General features: G+C 47.1%; 1 long non-coding RNA gene across 1 annotated transcript in view; it reads left to right on the forward strand.

Annotated features, from left to right (window-relative positions):
• LOC119977266 overlaps nucleotides 1–16,832 on the forward strand; it is a 29,058-nt gene extending 12,226 nt beyond the window's left edge. Inside the window, exons 2-3 of the long non-coding RNA XR_005463145.1 lie at nucleotides 9,455–9,511; nucleotides 16,495–16,832. This is a non-coding gene — a long non-coding RNA (uncharacterized LOC119977266). The remainder of the gene's footprint in view (nucleotides 1–9,454; nucleotides 9,512–16,494) is intronic.
• The last annotated feature ends 3,122 nt before the right edge of the window (nucleotides 16,833–19,954 follow it).

A 19,954-nucleotide genomic window follows, 5' to 3' on the forward strand; every position in this document is an offset into this window, starting at 1 on the left:
TGATGAGAGAGTAAAGATAATGAAGGGAATTATTATTTGGGTTGGGATGTTTGCTTTACTGCTGATGAAAATTCATCGATGTTTTGAAAACTGGTGACCCCATTCAGGAGACAGTGAAGGAAGCGAAAAAAACTGGCGTAAAATCAGCATTTTAGAAATGCCCAAATGGTCCACTTAAAATCTGACGTTCTGGTCCGAAGCCAACCCAAACTGAGTTGAAGTAAGTGTCACTTGTCAGCACTAACTCGCCGCATCGTGTGAGCAGTACGACTTAACACAATCGGTCTCATTTAGTTTATGATGTGGAGATGCCAGCGTTGGACTGGGGTGAGCACAGTAAGAAGTCTTACAACACCAGGTTAAAGTCCAACATGTTTGTTTAAAACACTAGCTTTCGGAGCACTGCTCCTTCCTCAGGTGAATGAAGAGGTATGTTCCAGAAACATATATATAGACATATTCAAAGATGCAAGACAATGCTTAGAATGCGAAGCATTCTAAGCACCTGAGGAAGGAGCAGTGTTCCGAAAGTTAGTGTTTGAAACAAACCTGTTGGACTTTAACCTGGTGTTGTAAGACTTCTTACTGTGCTCATTTAGTTTAAGCATCCCTCATGTTCCTCTGACAGGAGTGCAGAAAGCTTTGGGACAATGTTGTCAAGAGATTACTTTGCAGTATGTGATCATTGTTTCTTTGTTGAGAAAACAATTGGCTCCTTTCTGTCCCACAGTGGGGACAATTCCCTTTAGTGGAAGCTTTCAGTTCTTAGATGTCGATTGTTGCCAAGAGGATTCTGCGTCTCCTTTGTTTGAAAAAAAAATAACAATAAGTGTAAAACAGTGATGTGGCCTGAAGTGACTGCAACCTTGGTAATTGAACACACACATATCGGACCTGCAAATAAAATCTTTTTAAAAAACCTAATATTTCTGCTCATTGGGGAAATATGCCAATATTAAACCACAAAGTCCTTCCAAAGAATTCCCAAATCAGATACAGGCGCTGGTGTAGAAACAGAATAAAACTTGCAGTATGCTGTTCAGCAGCAATCCTGTGAATTGATTTTCAGGATGTGGGTGTCACTGGCAGGGCTGGCATTTAATACCCATTTCTTGTTCCCCGGAGGTTCCCCAGATGTTTCTGAGAAAACTGAAAGGTCTGAAAGTGGATAAGTCACCTGGACCAGATGGATTACACCCCAGGGTCCTAAAAGAGATAGCTGAGGAGATTGTGGAGGCATTGGTGATGATCTTTCAGGAATCACTGGAGGCAGGAAGGGTCCCAGAGGACTGGAAGGTGGCGAATGTAACACCACTGTTTAAGAAGGGAGGGAGGCAGAAGACAGGAAATTATAGGCCGGTTAGCCTGACTTTGGTCATTGGTAAGATTTTAGAGTCTGTTATTAAAGATGAGATCACAAAGTACTTGGAAGTGCATGGTAAAATAGGACTGAGTCAGCACGGCTTTGTCAAAGGGAGGTCATGTCTGACAAATCTGTTAGAGTTCTTTGAGGTGGTAACAAGGAAGTTGGACAAAGGAGAACCAGTGGACATGATTTAGTTAGATTTCCAGAAGGCCTTTGACAAGGGGCCGCATAGGAGACTGTTAAATAAGTTAAGAGCTCATGGTGTTCAGGGTAAGATCCTGGCATGGATAGCGGATTGGCTGACTGGCAGAAGGCAGTGAGTGGGGATAAAGAGGTCTTTTTCAGGATGGCAGCCGGTGACTAGTGGTTTGCTCAGGGGTCTGAACTGGGACCACAACTTTTCACAATATACATTAATGATCTGGAAGAAGGTACTGAAGGCACTGTAGCTAAGTTTGCAGATGATACAAAGATCTGTAGAGGGTCAGGTAGTATTGAGGAAGCAAGGGGGCTGCAGAAGGACTTGGACAAGCTAGGAGAGTGGGTAATGAAGTGGCAAATGAAATACAATGTGGAAAAGTGTGAGGTTATGCACATTGGAAGGAGGGATTTAGGCACAGACTATTTTCTAAATGGGGAAATGCTTCGGAAAGCAGAAGCACAAAGAGATCTGGGAGTCCTTGCTCATGATTCTCTTAAGGTTAATGTGCAGGTTCAGTCGGCAGTTACGAAGGCAAATGCAATGTTAGCATTCATGTCAAGAGGGCTTGAATACAAGACCAGGGATGTACGTCTGAGGCTGCATAACGCTCTGGTCAGAGCCCCATTTGGAGGATTGTGAGCAGTTTTGGGCCCCATATCTAAGGAAGGATGTGCTGGCCTTGGAAAGGGTCCAGAGGAGGTTCACAAGAATGATCCCTGGAATGAAGAACTTATCATATGAAGGACGTTTGAGGACTCTGGGTCTGTACACGTTGGAGTTTAGAAGGATGAGAGGGGATCTTATTGAAACTTACAAGATACTGCGAGGCCTGGATAGAGTGGACGTGGAGAGGATGTTTCCACTTGTAGGAATAACTAGAACCAGAAGACACCATCCTGGACTAAAGGGACAATCCTTTGAAACAGAGATGAGGAGGAATTTCTTCAGCCAGAGGATGGTGAATCTGTGGAACTCTTTGCCGCAGAAGGCTGTGGAAGCCAGTTCACTGAGTGTCTTTAAGACAGTTATAGATAGGTTCTTGATTAATAAGGGGATCAGTAGTTATCGGGAGAAGGCAGGAAAATGGGGATGAGAAAATATCAGCCATGTTTGAATGGCGGAGCAGACTTGATGGGCCAAGTGGCCTAATTCTGCCCCTACATCTTATGGTCTTCTGGTCTTATGGAGAGGGTTGTGTGGTGATGGGGTTGATCCCAGGCAGTCCTGTGGTTGTGACTGCTGCTGCACTCTTGTGATTCTTTGTAGCAGTTCATTTGTATTATGTGCCTGCATGCCATTGCATTGTATGTGCTGGCAGAGCAGGGGCCAATATGGGACTGGAGAATAGTACCACCCACGTCATGATGTATAGAGCCACACAGGGAACAGTCTATAAGCCATCCCCCATGGAACCATAAAATTCCTACAGTGCAAAAGGAGGTCATTCGGCCCAATGAGTATGCACCGACCATCTGAAAGAGCAACCTGCCTAGGCCCATGCCCTGCTATACCTCCATAATGCCATAACCCCACCTAACCACATCTTTTGACACTAAGCGGCTATTTAGCGTGGTCAGTCCACCCAACCTGCGCTTCTTTGGACTGTGGAAGGAAACCTTGGCACCCAGACAGACATGTGAAGAATATATGAATTCCACACAGTGACTGACCCAAGGTTGAGTCCCTGGCGCTGTGAGTCAACAGTGCTAACCATTGTGCCACAGTCCCACCCATGTCCATGGAGGACAATATGTGGTATCTGGAAATAGTTCAAGATGAACAATAAATGGTTCATGTTTCAACAAAGAAGTCCTTGAGTGACACTGAGCCTAAAAAATCTGGTTTGTCCCTAAAACAGTGAGCGAGAATTATAAAAAAAAGAGGCTGTACTTACACTATAGAATATGTGGCAGCCCCATGGTTCAACATATTGATATAGAAGCTGGAAGGCAGCTGCAAGTTAAAATAAAGACCTGTAAAAAAGGCAGGTAAGCAGAGCAGTGGAAAAATTACAGGCAGAAGTGAGAAACCTGCAGAGCACAGCTAAAAGTTGAAAAGCAGAACCTGCAGAGTTAGAAAAAAAGAGATCTGCAGAGTTTAAGAAAGAAGCGTGGTACCTTCAAATTGAAAAAAAAGGCTCCGATCGGAATGTGAGCCGAGCAGGCCTCCTGGAGTGTGGGATATTAAAAAAAGAAAAGAAGTTCCAGCCGTGTTCGTTTGGAGGAAAAATGTTTTAAAATTTCAAGGAGTTTAAAAAAGAAAAGGCCACAATTTCTGGGTAGCCATCAAAGATCCAAAAAGCATTGGAACAAGACAGCAAAGAAAACCAACAACTGCAGCAGCTTGATGTGACATAAATAGTTACTGCCTTGACAGTCTTTTTTTTAAATTAAAAATAAATAAATTTAGAGTACCCAATTTATTTTTTCCAATTAAGGGGCAATTTAGCGTGGCCAATCCACCTACCTTGCACATCTTTGGGTTGTGAGTGCGAAACCCACGCAAACACGGGGAGAATGTGCAAACTCCACACGGACAGTGACCCAGAGCTGGGATCAAACCTGGAACCCCAGTGCCATGAGGGAACAATGCTAATCACTGCACCACCGTGCTTCTGCCTTGACAGTCCTAACGGGGCAACAACATTTAAAGCTGTAATTCAGGAATCTAAGGAAATTCGACATGTCCCCATTGACTCTGACCAACTTTTACAGATGCACCATAGAAAGCATCCTATCTGGCGACACCACACCTTGGTATGGCAACTGCTCGCCCTCAGTTTATTCTCGCTTCTAGCCTCTTCCATCGGGCAGGAGATACAAAAGTCTGAGAACACGCACTAACGGATTCAAATACAGCTTCTTCCGCACTGTTACCAAACTCCTGAATGACCCTCTTCTGGACTGAACTGATCTCTCCATGTATCTTCTCCGCTGAGTAGTACTACACTCCCGAATGCTCAGCGATGCCTGTGTCTATGCATTTACATTGTGTATCTATCGGATGTCCAATGTTTTTTCATGTATGGAACAGTTTTTCTGGACTGTACACAGAACAATACTTTTCACTGTACCTCGGTACACATGACAATAAACCCAAATCCAAATCCAATCTAACCACAAAAAAAACAAATGACTATTGACAGAAAAGTACAAGAGACCCCAGAGAGAGGACAACTCCCAATAAAGCAGTGAGGACAACAAGAGACTCCAGTGAGTTGGAAACTCCCAATCAAGTGCCAAGGGCAACAAGAGATTCCAGAAAGAGGGCTACGCCCGATAAAGCACCCAAAGCAACAAGGGACCCCAGAGGGACTGCACCAAAATACCGCAGAGTGAGGGAGGAGGAAGAACCCAGAGCAAGGGAGACAACATTCAATTCAACCACAAGATGGTTGCCAACCTGCCAGTGCAATTGAACTGCACACACCAAAGAGTATAGTACAGAATAAAGAAAAGGCTGAGAAGCACCCAAAAGGCTCAAAAATAGAAGGCGGGATTCTTCATCATCTGACACTGAAATCGTGAAACGTGATTGGACGGAGAATCAGTTCCGACGCTGAATTCGTGGCGGGCGCTGATTTCATGCCAAATCACAATTCTCTGTCGCCTCGACAGCTGCATCAATGCATTCTAGAATGCACGTACAGCAAACATCCTTGGTATATCATTAATGGCCCTGACCTGGTATTCTTCAGGGTTTCTGTGATTCTCTGCCTTAAATAGACCAAATACCAGATGGCGAGGTTCACTTGTGCTTTTAAAAATCATGAAACAGGTACCATGGCTGCAGAAGGAACAAGAGGGGGGTATGGAAAGTGTCCAACATCGGCATTGTTTGCTGACAGTGCCGCTGGCTGGGGCGGGCTTCTGTCAGGGCTACGGGGAGTAGCAGGGGGTGGCCACGAGGTGTGCCATGGGTCAGGATGGACGGGCACGGAACACCATTGCTGTGGCCTGCAAAAGCAGCCATGCAGCTGCATGGTTATTTGGGTGTGTCCCCCAAGGCACCCCCGAGGTGCGCTCTGGCCCCAACTGACCCTCAGCTATATGGGCGCACTCCAGCGCAATCAGTTCCATCTTGTTGGCTGGGACAGTGTGTGAAGGGAGTGAAGTGTGTATATGCAGCTGCAGCTTGTCAGCCTCCTGAGTGTCAATCACAAATCCGCCAAAGCTGGTGCCATTTCTCATTGGAATCAATTGTATTCCATGTGGCGCCAGTGCTAGCTCCTCAATGCTCACTGAATCGGTCCATGTGCGGCACCAGGTTTGCTATCGTGGAATTCCACGAATCCTGCCCTGGCGTCAACACTTAGTCTAGGGAACGGAGAATCCCACCGAGAGTTTCTTGAAAATGATGACACAGTTCTCAAACTGCAACAGCAGTTCGCAGTGCGAAATAAACAGATGGCTGTGAATGAAGGAAAGCTATCTGAGGTAATGTGAAAGAAGTAAAACATGCAAAATGTAAATGAATCTGTTCTAGAACATTTGAAGCACAAGATTCGAGATGAGTCAAGGAGATGATCCACTAACAGCCAGTGTGAGTTGGCAAGAGTTCAACAAGAAAATAAACAGTTGAAGGAACATTTGCTTGGCCTGCAAGGTTGAAATGCAAAAGGAATGCATAACTACTCAGCAACATGAAGAAATAAAGACTGTCTTAAACAGCAGAATGGAAGCAAAGCAGCAAAAACTTGGGATTTTATTGAATTACGGGAAAACGCAAGATGAAGCTATCGGGCTTCACAAAGAAAAGGAAAACCTGTTGAAAGACCTTCACACGTTACAAGAATCCCTTAGGAAAATGTTTGGCTACCATTGGAAAATTGCGAAGAGAAACAAGATTAATTTAATGTCACTCTGAACAAACTGATGAACAAGCTGGCAGAAAGGACTTATATTCCAGGAGGCAGCCAAAAGCTACAAGGAACAGACTGAAGCACTGAAGAAGCAATTGAATAACAAAGAGAAAGCAGTGAAAGGAAAAGACATAGAAATCTCCAAGCGGCAGACAGAGAAAGAATATGCAGAATAAAGCATTGGATGTCTCAGATCTGCTGAGAAACATTAAGCCGCTTTAAAAGATTCATACGCTTGCAAAACGATTTGAGAATAAAACAGCAAAATAAATATTTGTCTGAGTTTGGGAAACAAGTTGAAATGAAGGTTCACAATGTGCACGTCCAGCGAGAACATGGCGTATACCACAAAAAAATTTTTTTCAGTCCACTCTAGGAATGAACAGAGGGCACATTCCCTTCGGAAAAATGGGGGGAAACCCCAATGTATGCAGAAAAACGAGTTGTTATTAAAGGGAAACACAACTTGAACAAGTGCAAAAACTGAATCCAATGGAGTGCCAGGAACTCAGAGTACTATTACCATTCCTCCAAACGTGACAGACTAATATGCGGAAGACCTGTCATGCCTCAAGACTGTTTAAATTTGTAAAGTCAGAGACTTGAGGTGGGAGGAGAGGGGATAAAAAGTAAAGATTGCATTTAATTCTCAATTGCAAAGGAGGAAAAGTTACAATTGAGAGGAAAAGTGGATGTTGTGTTATGTGCCTGCAGCCCATTGCAATGTAAAGGTGTTCGGCAGAGCAAGGGCTAATGAGGGATTGGAGAATAGGACCGTCCACAGTATGATATAAAGAGCTGCATTGTAATAGACTCAGAGGGAACACTCCATAAGACAGCCTGCATGGTGAAACAGTTCCATGTATGACAACATCTGGGATCTGTAAATAGTTTAAAATTAACAATAAATGGTTCATGTTTAAACATACAAGTCTCAAGATTTCATCACTGAGACATCTAAAGAACCTATTATATAACAGTAGGTGCAAGAGAGCAACTTGCCAGAGGCCAGTTAAGATTCAGTGACATTGCTGTGGGACTGGAGTAACAGGTAAAGGTGACAGGTTTCCCATTTGGGCTGTTATGATGATTTGTCAGCTTCAAGGTAGGTATTTGGTTATGGCTTAGTAATAGCAAGGTTGTGAAGTCCCAATTAGAGCCATAGAATTCCTACAGTGCAGAAGGAGGCCATTCGGCCCGCCGAGTCTGCACCGACACTACCTAGAGCCACTCCCCCGCCCTTTCACTAAACTTATTTCCGCTGAGATTTAAACACAAAATTGAGGCCAACATTCCATTGCAGTACAAAGTGGATGCTGCACAGTTGGAGGTGTCCACTCTCAGTTGAGATGTTAAACAGACGCCCGTCTTCCCTCTCCTTTGAATGTAAAAGCTCCCATGGAATTATTCAGAAGAAGAGCAAGGGTGTTCTCCTCTGTTATCCCTGAATTAGCATCACTAAAAAGCAAATTGGCAGTCAAATTGCCTTGCGGGAATTTGCTATGTGGAATTCAACGGCAACATTTCCTACATTACAAAAGTGACGACACTTCAATAGTCGCTCATTGTCTGTCATGTGCTTTTGGAAATCTTAATTTCATGAAAACCAGCATATAAATTTAAGTCTTCCTTATCTCTCACCACAATTAAATGTGGAATAAAACTTCCTATACATTTTAAATAAATTAGTTCATGCGATGTGGGCATCGCTGGCTTGGCCAGTATTTATTGCCCATTCTTAATTGCCCTTGTTCAGAGGCCAATTTAAGAGTCAACCACTTGCTCTGGGTCTGGAGTCACATGTGGGCCAGACCAGATAAAGATGGCAGGTCTCCTTCTCTGAAGGGCATTGGTGAATGGGATGAGGTTTTACAACAAATGGTAATGGTTTTGTGGGCACTAGACCACTAGACTTTTTATTTTAGATTTTTGTTTGGCCCGTGAAGCACTCTGAGGTCAGGTGCAGGATAATTGAATGCAGTGAAAATTTCCCATTGCACCGTACATCAGCAATCGCAAGTCAGATGCATCACAGTTAAACGTAGAATAAAGCTCTCTTTACATTCTTTACATCCATTGGATACTGAGGGTAAAACCCCCTCTGTACTGCTGATGAAAGATGGCATGAGGAGCAAGATACAGAGCAAGACTCTTCCACCAGTGTCCTAATACTGGGTGAAGATCGTCTCTGCTTTTAATTCAAACATTCCTTACCATTTTGTTCAAAGCTACAACCATATGCAAGATTCACCATCGCGCCTTAACTCCAACCTGAAAACAACATCCAATACTGTACCAGTCTGACATTTCCATTTCTCATACTGTCATCTTAATGGCTTTTCTGAGAGGGATTGCTAATTTAATTTCAATTAGTGGCAAATAATAGGCAGGTCTCATGTTGCAAATCCAGACCGACCACGAACTGGATTGAGATTGCTCCACCCCATTTCTCTGTGGGCCTCACAGCCGGCAGCGGGATTAGTCATTCACCCGATCTGTCTAAAGGCTGAAGCCATGCCCAGCTTCTGGAGGTGAAAAGACACTGTCAAACACATGCCACCACTTAGTACCCCAATCGAACTGCGTCTCAACCCATTGAAAAATCCCCACCATTGCAACAATTCACTGATAATTAAATTGATTTTGTTTTTCTATGGGATCCATCAGCATGCAGCAAACTAACTTAAGCTGTGTGAGGGGAGGGCAGTAGCTGTGCTGTACATTTTTATATTTAGTTTTGAACCTCTCTCTCTGTAGAAGTGTGAATACTTTGTGTGTGTGAGTGTGTATGTGTTTTTTTTCTTGCTATGTTAAGGGAGCGAACACTGACAGAGACAAGTGACAGCTCTCTAATTATACCCAGGCTGCGCTGGTGTTCTTGTAGTGGATACGTTGCTCATTTTATTCAGCTCTTCTCATTGAATAATGCATGCCGGTCCCTATCAGTATTCCGCCAGTACCTCGGGGAACCTCAAGGATAACTAGCTGATAACTGATCCCATCTAAATCTTTCCACTTTTATCAGGAACAAGAGGGAAAGAAAATCCACAGGACACATTAACCCATTCTGGAGAAATCGAAGGTGCACCAGTTATTAATATAATGCTTAAAATGGATGCTCATCTTAAATTCTGTTTCTTATTGTTTCAATATAATGATCCCATATGGATGTGTAATTGAGTCGACTTCAAGACTTTGAGGGACCTGTCTGTGCCCTGCTCTGATTCTGGAATGGAATATTTCATTGGATACTCTGGGAGTTGAGGGCCTATTTATAACATAGCATGCTATCTGTTTAAGGATTGACAGTAATGTGCAGATCACAAAGAAGCTGTTCACTGTCATATGGTTTTGGTACCTGTCTGAGATATTAGACAAAGGAATACAGGCTCCTTTGTCACCAACACAACATGTCCTGTTCTTAGACACCCCGTTCTTTTACCCTGTGCTACTGACCCAGTTTAGGGTGCATGGATAGCTCCCGAGGGGCTGGCTGAGCTCAGTTGGTTGGACAGCTGGTTTGTGATGCAAAGTGAGGCCAACAATGTGGATTCAATTCCCATACTGGCTAATATTATTCTCAAACCTGCTCCTTGGCCTGAGGTGTGGTGATCCTCAGGTTAAATCACTGCCAGTCACCTCTCCCCCTCAAAGGGAAAAGCAACCTATGGTTATCTGGGACTACGGTGACTTTACTTATTTTATTGGATGAGCACAGGCTCATATCCATTTTTTTGTATGCTCTGAATTAAGCTCCCCTACCATTTGATGTCAGTCACTTGTTCATTATCAGCCATGATTTAATGGCGGAGCAGACTCGATGAGCCGAGTGGTCTAATTCTGCTCCTATGCTGTCTTATGGTATTATTAGTTTCTAAAATAGAGGCATAGCCATTATCTGTGCCACCCACCTTTCTAGGAAACTACTTATACATTGCAAATTTCCATTTCTGTCCAAAACCAGCAAAGTAAAATGGATTTATTCAATCAAATACAAGATGGTGAGCTACAACTGGGGCTGTGAACGTCTACCGCAGAGATGTGTTAGCTACAACCTTGGGTAATGTCAAGCCAATGCCAACCCTTCTGTTTCCAATATGCCAGTGCATTTCTGCTTTCTTCCTCTGTCTGATCCTTGCTGTTTTTTAACAGTATCACCAACAAAATGCATTGGTTTTCTCAAGCCTATAATCAGCAGTCTTACATGGAGAGAGGTGTGCCCTTTCTTACCATTGGAGTTGGCATGACTGTGGTGAATGTGATTCACACCGGATGATAACTTGTATATACATGTGCCTATTGTAAGCGCAGTTGCACCACCTGTCCTCCTGGGGGAGTAGCGCTGGGAATGCTCGGGAGTTGTACGGGACTTATCCCTTGGCTCCGCCCAGGACTCCTCCCCCAGGAGCTGCTGTATAAAGATCAGTGCCATAGGGTCAGCCGGCCAGTTCACCGAAAGTTCAACGGCTAACAGGCTGGCTCTGTTGTAAGTATATTAAAACCGCTATTCTAATCCTACAAGCACGTGTCCGTAGAATTGTTGGTTCCAACAATTTAATATACTTAGGAAACAGTCGAAGAAATCATGGAAGCAGCCCTCAAGCCCGGACGCCTAGAACTCGACCCACAGGATGCAGAGGCGAAGGAATTTTTTTCCCACTGGCTGAGATGTTTTAAAGCCTACCTGGCAGAAGCCAGCACCGCTGGAACAACGGAGGAACAAAAACTCAGCCTACTGCACGCGAGGGTAAGCCACAGAATCTCCACACAGCTGAATCTAGCCGGTTCTTACACCGCATCACTGGCAATACTGGACAAAATGTACGTTAGGTCCATTAACAAGGTTTATACACGCCACGTGTTTACGACTCGCCGTCAGCGACCTACAGAAACGCTTGCCAAATTTGTAAGGGAATTGAACAACCTTTCCAATGACTGTAATTATCAAGTCGTTACTGCGGCTGAGCATAGGGAGCTTGCTGTGCGGGACGTTTTCGTAGCGGGCCTTAGGTCTAACTATGTGCGCCAAAGACTGCTAGAAAAGGGGGCCCAGGACTTAGACACTACTGTGGTGGCTGCTACCACTATGGAAGTTTCCTTCCACAGCCTCATGTCGTTTCCCGCGGACCCCACGACCCCATCGTGGACCCCCGACCAAAAGTCCCCCCAGGCCTGTGCCGCACGGCCCCCCAGCTACCGCGCTGCCAAAGCCAGTTACTCTGCGGCCCCAGCCAGCTACTCAGCTGCTCCAGCCAGCTACTCAGCTGCCCCTGCCTGCCATTTCTGTGGCCAAAGCCAGCACCCGCGGCAGCACTGCCCAGCCCGATCCGCGACCTGCAGCAGCTGCGGGAGGAAAGGCCACTATGCCAGAGTGTGCCTCGCGAAAAGGCACCCAGTTTTTAACTCCCCTGCAGAGAGAACAAATCGCTCCCAACACCAGCGGGCCCGCGGGGCCTGAAACGCTGCGGCCTATGCCCCGACTCCGCCCCCTCCCGCCACGTGCGACTCATGGGGACCGCCAACTTCCTCGCCGCTCACCACGTGCGATCCACGGGCCCCATCTGCATCGGTATGCTCAGAAAGCTCATCTGAAGAATACGACTACCTCGAGCACTCACCATGCGGCCCGCAACTCAACGCGGTCACCCTAGATCAATCCCGCCCCAAGCACCTACGAAGTTCGATGGCGGAGGTCCAGATCAACGGGTACAGCACGCCATGCCTTTTTGACTCCGGGAGCACCGAGAGCTTGATATATCCAGAGCTGGTAAGATGCTGTTCGCTTTCTATTTTTCCGATGAGCCAAGCTATCGCCCTCGCTTCGGGCTCCCACTCAGTCCAAATCCAAGGACGCACCGTTGCTACGCTCACAATTCGAGGCACTAGTTATTCTAAATTTAAACTTTACATCCTGCCCGACCTCTGCGCGCCACTCTTATTAGGCCTGGATTTCCAGTGCAACCTCAAGAGCTTCACCCTCAGCTTCGGCGGGTCCCTGTCCCCACTCACTATCTGCAGCCTAGCCACGCTGCGCATCTCCCCCCCTCCTCTCTTCGCCAATCTCACTCCAGATTGCAAGCCAGTAGCTACTCGCAGCAGGCGATACAGCCTACAGGATAGGGTCTTTATCCGATCGGAGGTCCGACGGCTGCTCAGTGAGGGGATCATAGAGGCCAGTAATAGTCCCTGGAGAGCTCAGGTGGTGGTCGTCAAGACCGGGGAGAACTTTTGCATGGTCGTCGACTATAGCCAGACCATAAATCGCTTTACGCTCCTAGACGCGTATCCCCTCCCTAGAATTGCAGACATGGTTAATCAGATCATCCAATATCGGCTATTTTCCACGGTGGATCTGAAGTCTGCATACCACCAGCTCCCAATCCGCCCGGAGGACCGCCACTACACGGCGTTCGAGGCCGATGGCCGCCTCTTCCATTTCCTCCAGGTTCCCTTCAGCGTCACCAACTGGGTTTCGGTGTTCCAACGAGCAATGGACCGAATGGTAGACCAGTACGGGCTGCGGGCCACATTTCCGTATCTGGACAATGTTACCATCTGCGGCTATGACCAGCAGGACCACGACACAAACCTCCACCGTTTTCTCCAGACGGCACAGAAATTAAATCTCACTTACAACGAGGAGAAATGCGTTTTCCGCACAAACAGACTGGCCACCCTCGGCTACTTCGTGGAGAACGGAGTCCTGGGCCCAGACTCGGACCGCATGCACCCCCTCTTAGAACTCCCCCTCCCTCATTGCCCCAAGGCCCTCAAACGGTGCATGGGGTTCTTCTCATACTACGCCCAGTGGGTCCCTCAATATGCGGACAAAGCCCGCCCACTCTTTAAGGCCACATGATTTCCCCTGTCTGCTGAGGCGCGCCAGGCCTTCAGCGGCATCAAGGAGGACATCGCCAAAGCGGCCATGCAGGCGGTGGATGAATCCACTCCCTTTCAGGTTGAGAGCGACGCCTCAGAGGTAGCTCTAGCAGCCACTTTAAATCAGGCAGGGAGGCCCGTTGCATTTTTCTCCCGTACCCTATCCGCTTCAGAACTCCGACACTCCTCAGTCGAGAAGGAAGTACAAGCCATCATAGAACATAGAACAGTACAGCACAGAACAGGCCCTTCGGCCCTCGATGTTGTGCCGAGCAATGATCACCCTACTCAAACCCACGTATCCACCCTATACCCGTAACCCAACAACCCCCCCTTTAACCTTACTTTTTAGGACACTACGGGCAATTTAGCATGGCCAATCCACCTAACCCGCACAGCTTTGGACTGTGGGAGGAAACCGGAGCACCCGGAGGAAACCCACGCACACACGGGGAGGACGTGCAGACTCCGTACCGACAGTGACCCAGCCGGGAATCGAACCTGGAACCCTGGAGCTGTGAAGCATTTATGCTAACCACCATGCTACCGTGCTGCCCCGATCGTGGAGGCTGTTCGTCACTGGAGGCACTACCTCGCAGGTCACCCTCATCACCGACCAACGATCGGTTGCCTTTATGTTTGACAACTCGCAAAGGGGCAAAATAAAAAATGATAAAATCCTTCGGTGGAGGATCGAACTCTCCACCTACAGTTACGATATCAAATATCGACCGGGGAAGCTCAACGAGCCCTTGGATGCCCTATCCCAGCCGTCTGAAAGCAATCCACGTGGACCTCTCCCATCCAGGGGTCACCCGGCGCGACCATTACATCAGAGCCCGAAACCTGCCTTTCACCAACGAGGAGGTAAAAGCGGTCACCAGGGACTGCCCGATCTGTGCGGAGTGCAAACCGCACTTCTATAGACCAGACAGGGCCCACCTGGTCAAGGCTTCTAGGCCCTTTGAACGCCTTGCGATCGATTTCAAAGGGCCACTCCCCTCCACTAACAAGAACATCTATTTCCTCAACATCATCTACGAGTTCTCCCGATTCCCTTTTGCCATTCCATGCCCTGATATGACCTCACACACAGTCATTAGGGCCCTGCATAGTGTCTTCACCCTGTTCGGTTTCCCCAGCTACGTGCACAGCGACCGGGGTTCGTCCTTTCTGAGCGACGAACTGCATCAGTACCTGCTCGACAAGGGCATCGCCTCGAGCAGGACTACCAGCTACAACCCCAGGGGGAACGGGCAGGTGGAGAGGGAGAACGCGACGGTCTGGAAGACTGTCCTGCTGACCCTCCGTTCTAGAAAACTCCAAGTCTCCCAATGGCAAGAAGTCCTCCCAGACACGCTCCATGCTATCAGATCCCTCCTCTGTACAGCTACAAATCAAACCCCTCACGAGCGACTCTTCATTTTTCCTAGGGGCACTACCACGGGAGTCTCACTTCCGGCATGGCTGAGGACACCAGGCCCGGTCCTCCTGAGGAAGCACGTCGGGGGCACAAAACTGACCCCCTTGTTGGAAAGGTGCGCGTCCTCCATTCCAACCCCCAGTACGCATTTGTGGAGTTCCCGGACGGTCGCCAGGACACAGTATCCCTTCGGGACCTGGCACCCGCTGGATCCAGCCCCCCCTACCCTCACTGAGGAACCCCTTACCCCGTTCCCTATGCTGCCGCCTCCTCGCGCCCCCGATTCCGCAAGCTCACCCCACCGGTTCCACGCGCCAGAACCAGCCCGCCCCCAGCGCCCCCAGTCGAGCCAGAGGTGTATAAAGTTTGGACGAGACCCACCCTGGAGTCTGCCATCGTACCCCAGCTCTCAACACCCACCCAGCCACCGCAAGAGGCTGCAACCCCGGTGCTCCGCAGATCGAAAAGAACAATTCGTCCACCGGACAGACTAACTCTGTGAACCACCACCCCCGCTGGACTCGATTTTTTTCACAGGGGGTGAATGTGGTGAATGTGATTCACACCGGATGATAACTTGTATATACATGTGCCTATTGTAAGTGCAGTTGCACCACCTGTCCTCCTGGGGGAGTAGCGCTGGGAATGCTCGAGAGTTGTACGGGACTTATCCCTTGGCTCCGCCCAGGACCCCTCCCCCGGGAGCTGCTATATAAAGATCAGTGCCACAGGGTCAGCCGGCCAGTTCACCGAAAGTTCAACGGCTAACAGGCTGGCTCTGTTGTAAGTATATTAAAACCGCTCTTCTAATCCTACAAGCACGTGTCCGTAGAATTGTTGGTTCCAACAATGACAGCTTGGGCTGGGCAGCACGGTGGCGCAGTGGTGAGCATGCGGTGCCGAGGTCCCAGGTTCGATCCCGGCTCTGGGTCACTGTCTGTGTGGAGTTTGCACATTCTCCCCGTGTCTGCGTGGGTTTCTTCCCCACAACCCAAAAAGATGTGCAGCGTAGGTGGATTGGCTATGCTAAAATTATCCCTTAATTGGAAAAATATGAATTGGGTACTCTAAATTTTTTTTTAAATGACACCTTGGGCTAATGGCGAAATTAGATTTTATTTAAACTACCGGAGGTCCTTGGTTGAGCCCAATAATCGACAGTAACCAGGCTTGTAACTTTAAAACATTTATTATGTACAAACATTTATTATGTATAGTATTATAATTAAACAGACAGAAAATGTAATGATCTGTACCCCTTTCTCAATCCCCCTTTCCTAACTGATTGACTCTCTATGCAACACAGACGAGGTGCAGCACGGTAGCATAGTGGTTAGCACTGTGGCTTCACAGCGCCAGGGTCCCAGGTTCGATTCTCAGCTGGTTCACTGTCTGTGTGGTGTCTGCACGTTTCCCCGTGTCTGCGCGGGTTTCTTCAGCGTGCTCCGGTTTCTCCTACTCGTCCCGAAAGCCGTGCTGTTAGGTCATTTGGACATTCTGAATTCTCCCTAAATGTACCCGTGAAAGCGCCGGAATGTGGCGACGAGGGGCTTTTCACAGTAACTTCATTGCAATGTAAGCTCACTTGTGACAATAAAGATCATTATATTGTTATTACAAACAACACAGAAAGTAAAGAGTCATTGAAAGGGAAATTAAATACGAATAAAAATAAAAGTATAAGGAACTTTGATGTACTGGGATGACTTCCAGTTAATGTCTTTCTCAAATTGAGGTTTTCATTTTCGTACTTTTTCTTCTAGGCTGAGATGATTTTCTCTGCGAGAGCAAGAAAGAAAAAAAGAGAGAGTGAGAGTGAGAGTGTGAGAGGGAGAGAGAGGGAGAGAGAGATCTAAACACTTCTACTAAGTTCTCTCAGAAAGCATCACACAGAAACCAATCACTGACTGTCGTCAGGCAGAACACTGTCTCTGGCCAACCCACTGGTAGCCAGTTAACCAAGAGAGCCAACTCCTTCCAAAACTAGTTCCAAAGATCCACTTGGTGCCAAGGAGTGTGGCTTCTCCTCCAAAATGTGAGTCCTGGGCATACAGTGTCCTGGCAAATAGGGTGTTTCAATTTTGAGTCTTTTCCTTAAAGGCAAATCCCGATTATGGGCCCACAGGCCAAAATAATAAAAGAAAATAAAAGAAATGGGAACAAAGCTAATAAACATGAAGGACTCTTACAGAATGTATATTCCAATTGAATAATTCAGCAGCAAACTTTGGTGAGTTTAAAGTAAAGATTATTTATTCTCACGCACAAACCCCAAATTAACACACGCACACACAAATCGGATATAGATCAAGTTGGTGTACATTTACATATTATAGTTAATTCAGTATCGGATTTATGATTTCTGGTCTCCCATGTGGAAGGTCAGTTGTTTCTTGAATGGATTTGATGGTTTAAAGTTGAAGTGAAGATTTTGGAAAACAAAGGGGGCTGGATTCTCCGCAACCCGATGCCAAAATTGCAGCCGGCGCCAGGGCTGAGAATCCATTTCCGTGCATGGAATCTGGACCGACGCCAGTTCCCCGATTTCCCCGGGCCCCAAAAAGCGGTGTCCTCAGAGAGTACTCCACGCCGCATATCCCCTACTTGCGGCCATTTCTGGAGACCCGCTCCGCCATTCTCCGTCGCCGACACTGTGGACCACTCATGGTCGGGGTGGGCCGAATGGAGGGCAGGGGGTCCTCACATGGGCCCGGGGCATTTTTGGGCGGGCGGTTAGAGTCGGCCGTGCGGCCGATTGTATGCACTATGTTTAAGGTCCAGCTCCATGTCTGAGTCCGCCATGGAGCACGGCATGGCCGCTAGAGGCCACCGCCGTACGCATGCGCGGCCTCTGATCCAGAACTGCGGGTACCCGTATCTGCAGCAAAAGCTGCTAGTTTTACAATGGTTCACTGCTATGCCCCCTGCAGGGTTATGAACATGTGACCCTTTCATGCCAGTTTTTCTGGAGTGAAAGGCCACAGTTTTTACGACGGCATGGGGACATGATCCCAAAAACAGAGAATCCAGCCCAGGGTTCATAGCAGGTTGCAAAGTTTCTTGCGGTAGAATGTCTAAGAAGTTGGTTCTCAGGTGAACCTTGAAATTGGAATAGGGCAAGTACTTTAGCTGCTTGATGACTTTCAGCTGGTTTCAGAGTCTGGTTCTCAGACTGGCTGATGACTGATGGTTCTGATTAATCTGTTGCGTCCTGAGGTAATATGGGTGCAGTCCCTGGAACTTATTTGGATAACATGACCACTGGGTTAATACTTTTGAGGCAAACCCTGTCTGGTTTGGATGGGGGGAAGCCATTTATCTTGATCTAACCTGCTGTCCAGTATGAAACATGGAGACAAGCAGTCTGGAAACTCCAAAGACTTTAACCCAAATGTTAAGGTCATATGATTTGCGACAGCCATCTTTTAAAAAAATAAATTCAGAGTACCCAATTCATTTTTTCCAAGTTAAGGGGCAATTTAGCTTGGCCAATTCACCTACCCTGCACATCTTTTGGGCTGTGGGGGCGAAACCCAAAAAAACACAGGGAGAATGTGCAAACTCCACACGGACAATGACCCAGAGCCGGTATCGAACCTGGGACCTCGGCGCAGTGAGCCAGCAATGCTAACCACTGCGCCACCGTGCTGCCCTGGATCGCCATAATTTGAACTGTAGGAGAAAGGGCGCTGATTGGTTGAAAGGTCAGCTCTGATTGGCTGCGACATTGCCATGAAGAAAGCAACAGGGAACGATTAGCTCTCCAAGCTCCTGGATATTTCAAAATTAGCACCATCTCGAACATCACGTGGAGTGCACACTCCATTTTCCCATGATCACCTCAGAATACGAACTTCCCCTATGGACTGGGTGGGACTACCCCTTAACAAGGGAGTCTTTCAGTTTTTGAACCCCGACCTGGATGCAGTTCGGGGAGGAAGACTATTCAGGGAGTGGAGAGATTGCTGTATGAGAAATAAACCTGTGGTTGTTTTGTATCCAACTATGTGTTCCCATGTAGTCACTTCATCGGGTTCTGAACTAGCGATGAAGTTGAGGTGGAGCTGCCATCGACACCACATATTGCAGACCCAGACCACGCATCAAGGCCTCAGAAGGCTTCCCTTCAGCCAACCAAGATGCCCTACATTGGGAGGTTGGAGCCATTCGATGTGAGTACCAAGGACTGGGTTCAGTATATTGAGTGTGTTTTTTAATTTTTAGACTACCCAATTATTTTTTTTTCCCAATTAAGGGGTAATTTAGCGTGGCCATTCCACCAACCTGCACATCTTTGGGTGGAGCGGGCGAAACCTACGCAGACATGGGGAGAATGTGTAAATTCCACACAGACAGTGACCCGGGGCTGGGATCGAACCCGAGTCCTCAGCGCCATGAGGAAGCAGTGCTAACCACTGAGCCACCGTGCCGCTCCAGTATATTGAGTGAATGCAGTATTTTTTCAAGACAAATGCAATTGTCGGAGATGAACAACGAACTGTGGTCTCACTGATGGCCATTGGTGGACTGACCTGTGCACTCATCAAGAGGTTAGCCCACCCACACAACCCAAAGATGTGCAGGGTAGGTGGATTGGCCACTCTAAATTGCCCCTAAAAATGAATTGGGTACACTAAATTTATTTTAAAAAGAATTATGGCAATCCTTTGAAATTTGGCATTCTTGCTTTTGTCCTGATCATGGCAGGGCAAAAATCTTTGGCAAATGTTTCCCTTTTCAATAATATTCAAGTCTTTCTTCCTTCAACATTGGAAAAGCAATACCAAAACAAATTTGAAGGAAAAATTCAGAAATAAACAACATGAGATGCATTTTATGGCCGCAGAAAAAATCAGATGTGAAATACTCATGCGAGTGGAAGAGATCGATTGGTTACAGTGAAGGGAAGATTCAAGAGTCATCATTGAAGCTCCAGTCTCCATCACTGGTGGGAGGAGACTAATGACACCTCACTTAAGGGGGTTAAAGGTGAAGGTTGTAAATATTCTTTTGTAGACCGTCTGAAAGTAGCTAACTTGGTACTGAGGATGGAACAACATTCCCTTATAGCACTTTGAGAACTGAACACTCAACGGGGACGAAATAATAACAGGAAACCATAAGTCTGCTTCTGCTCCACTGGGTAAAACAGGTCTTTACATGAACTGCCCAATGCTCAGATTTACTGAAAGCTCTACTTTATCCGTACAGGCTCAGAGGAAA

The sequence above is a fragment of the Scyliorhinus canicula genome, chromosome 1, assembly GCF_902713615.1.
Source record: "Scyliorhinus canicula chromosome 1, sScyCan1.1, whole genome shotgun sequence".
NCBI lineage: Eukaryota > Metazoa > Chordata > Chondrichthyes > Carcharhiniformes > Scyliorhinidae > Scyliorhinus > Scyliorhinus canicula.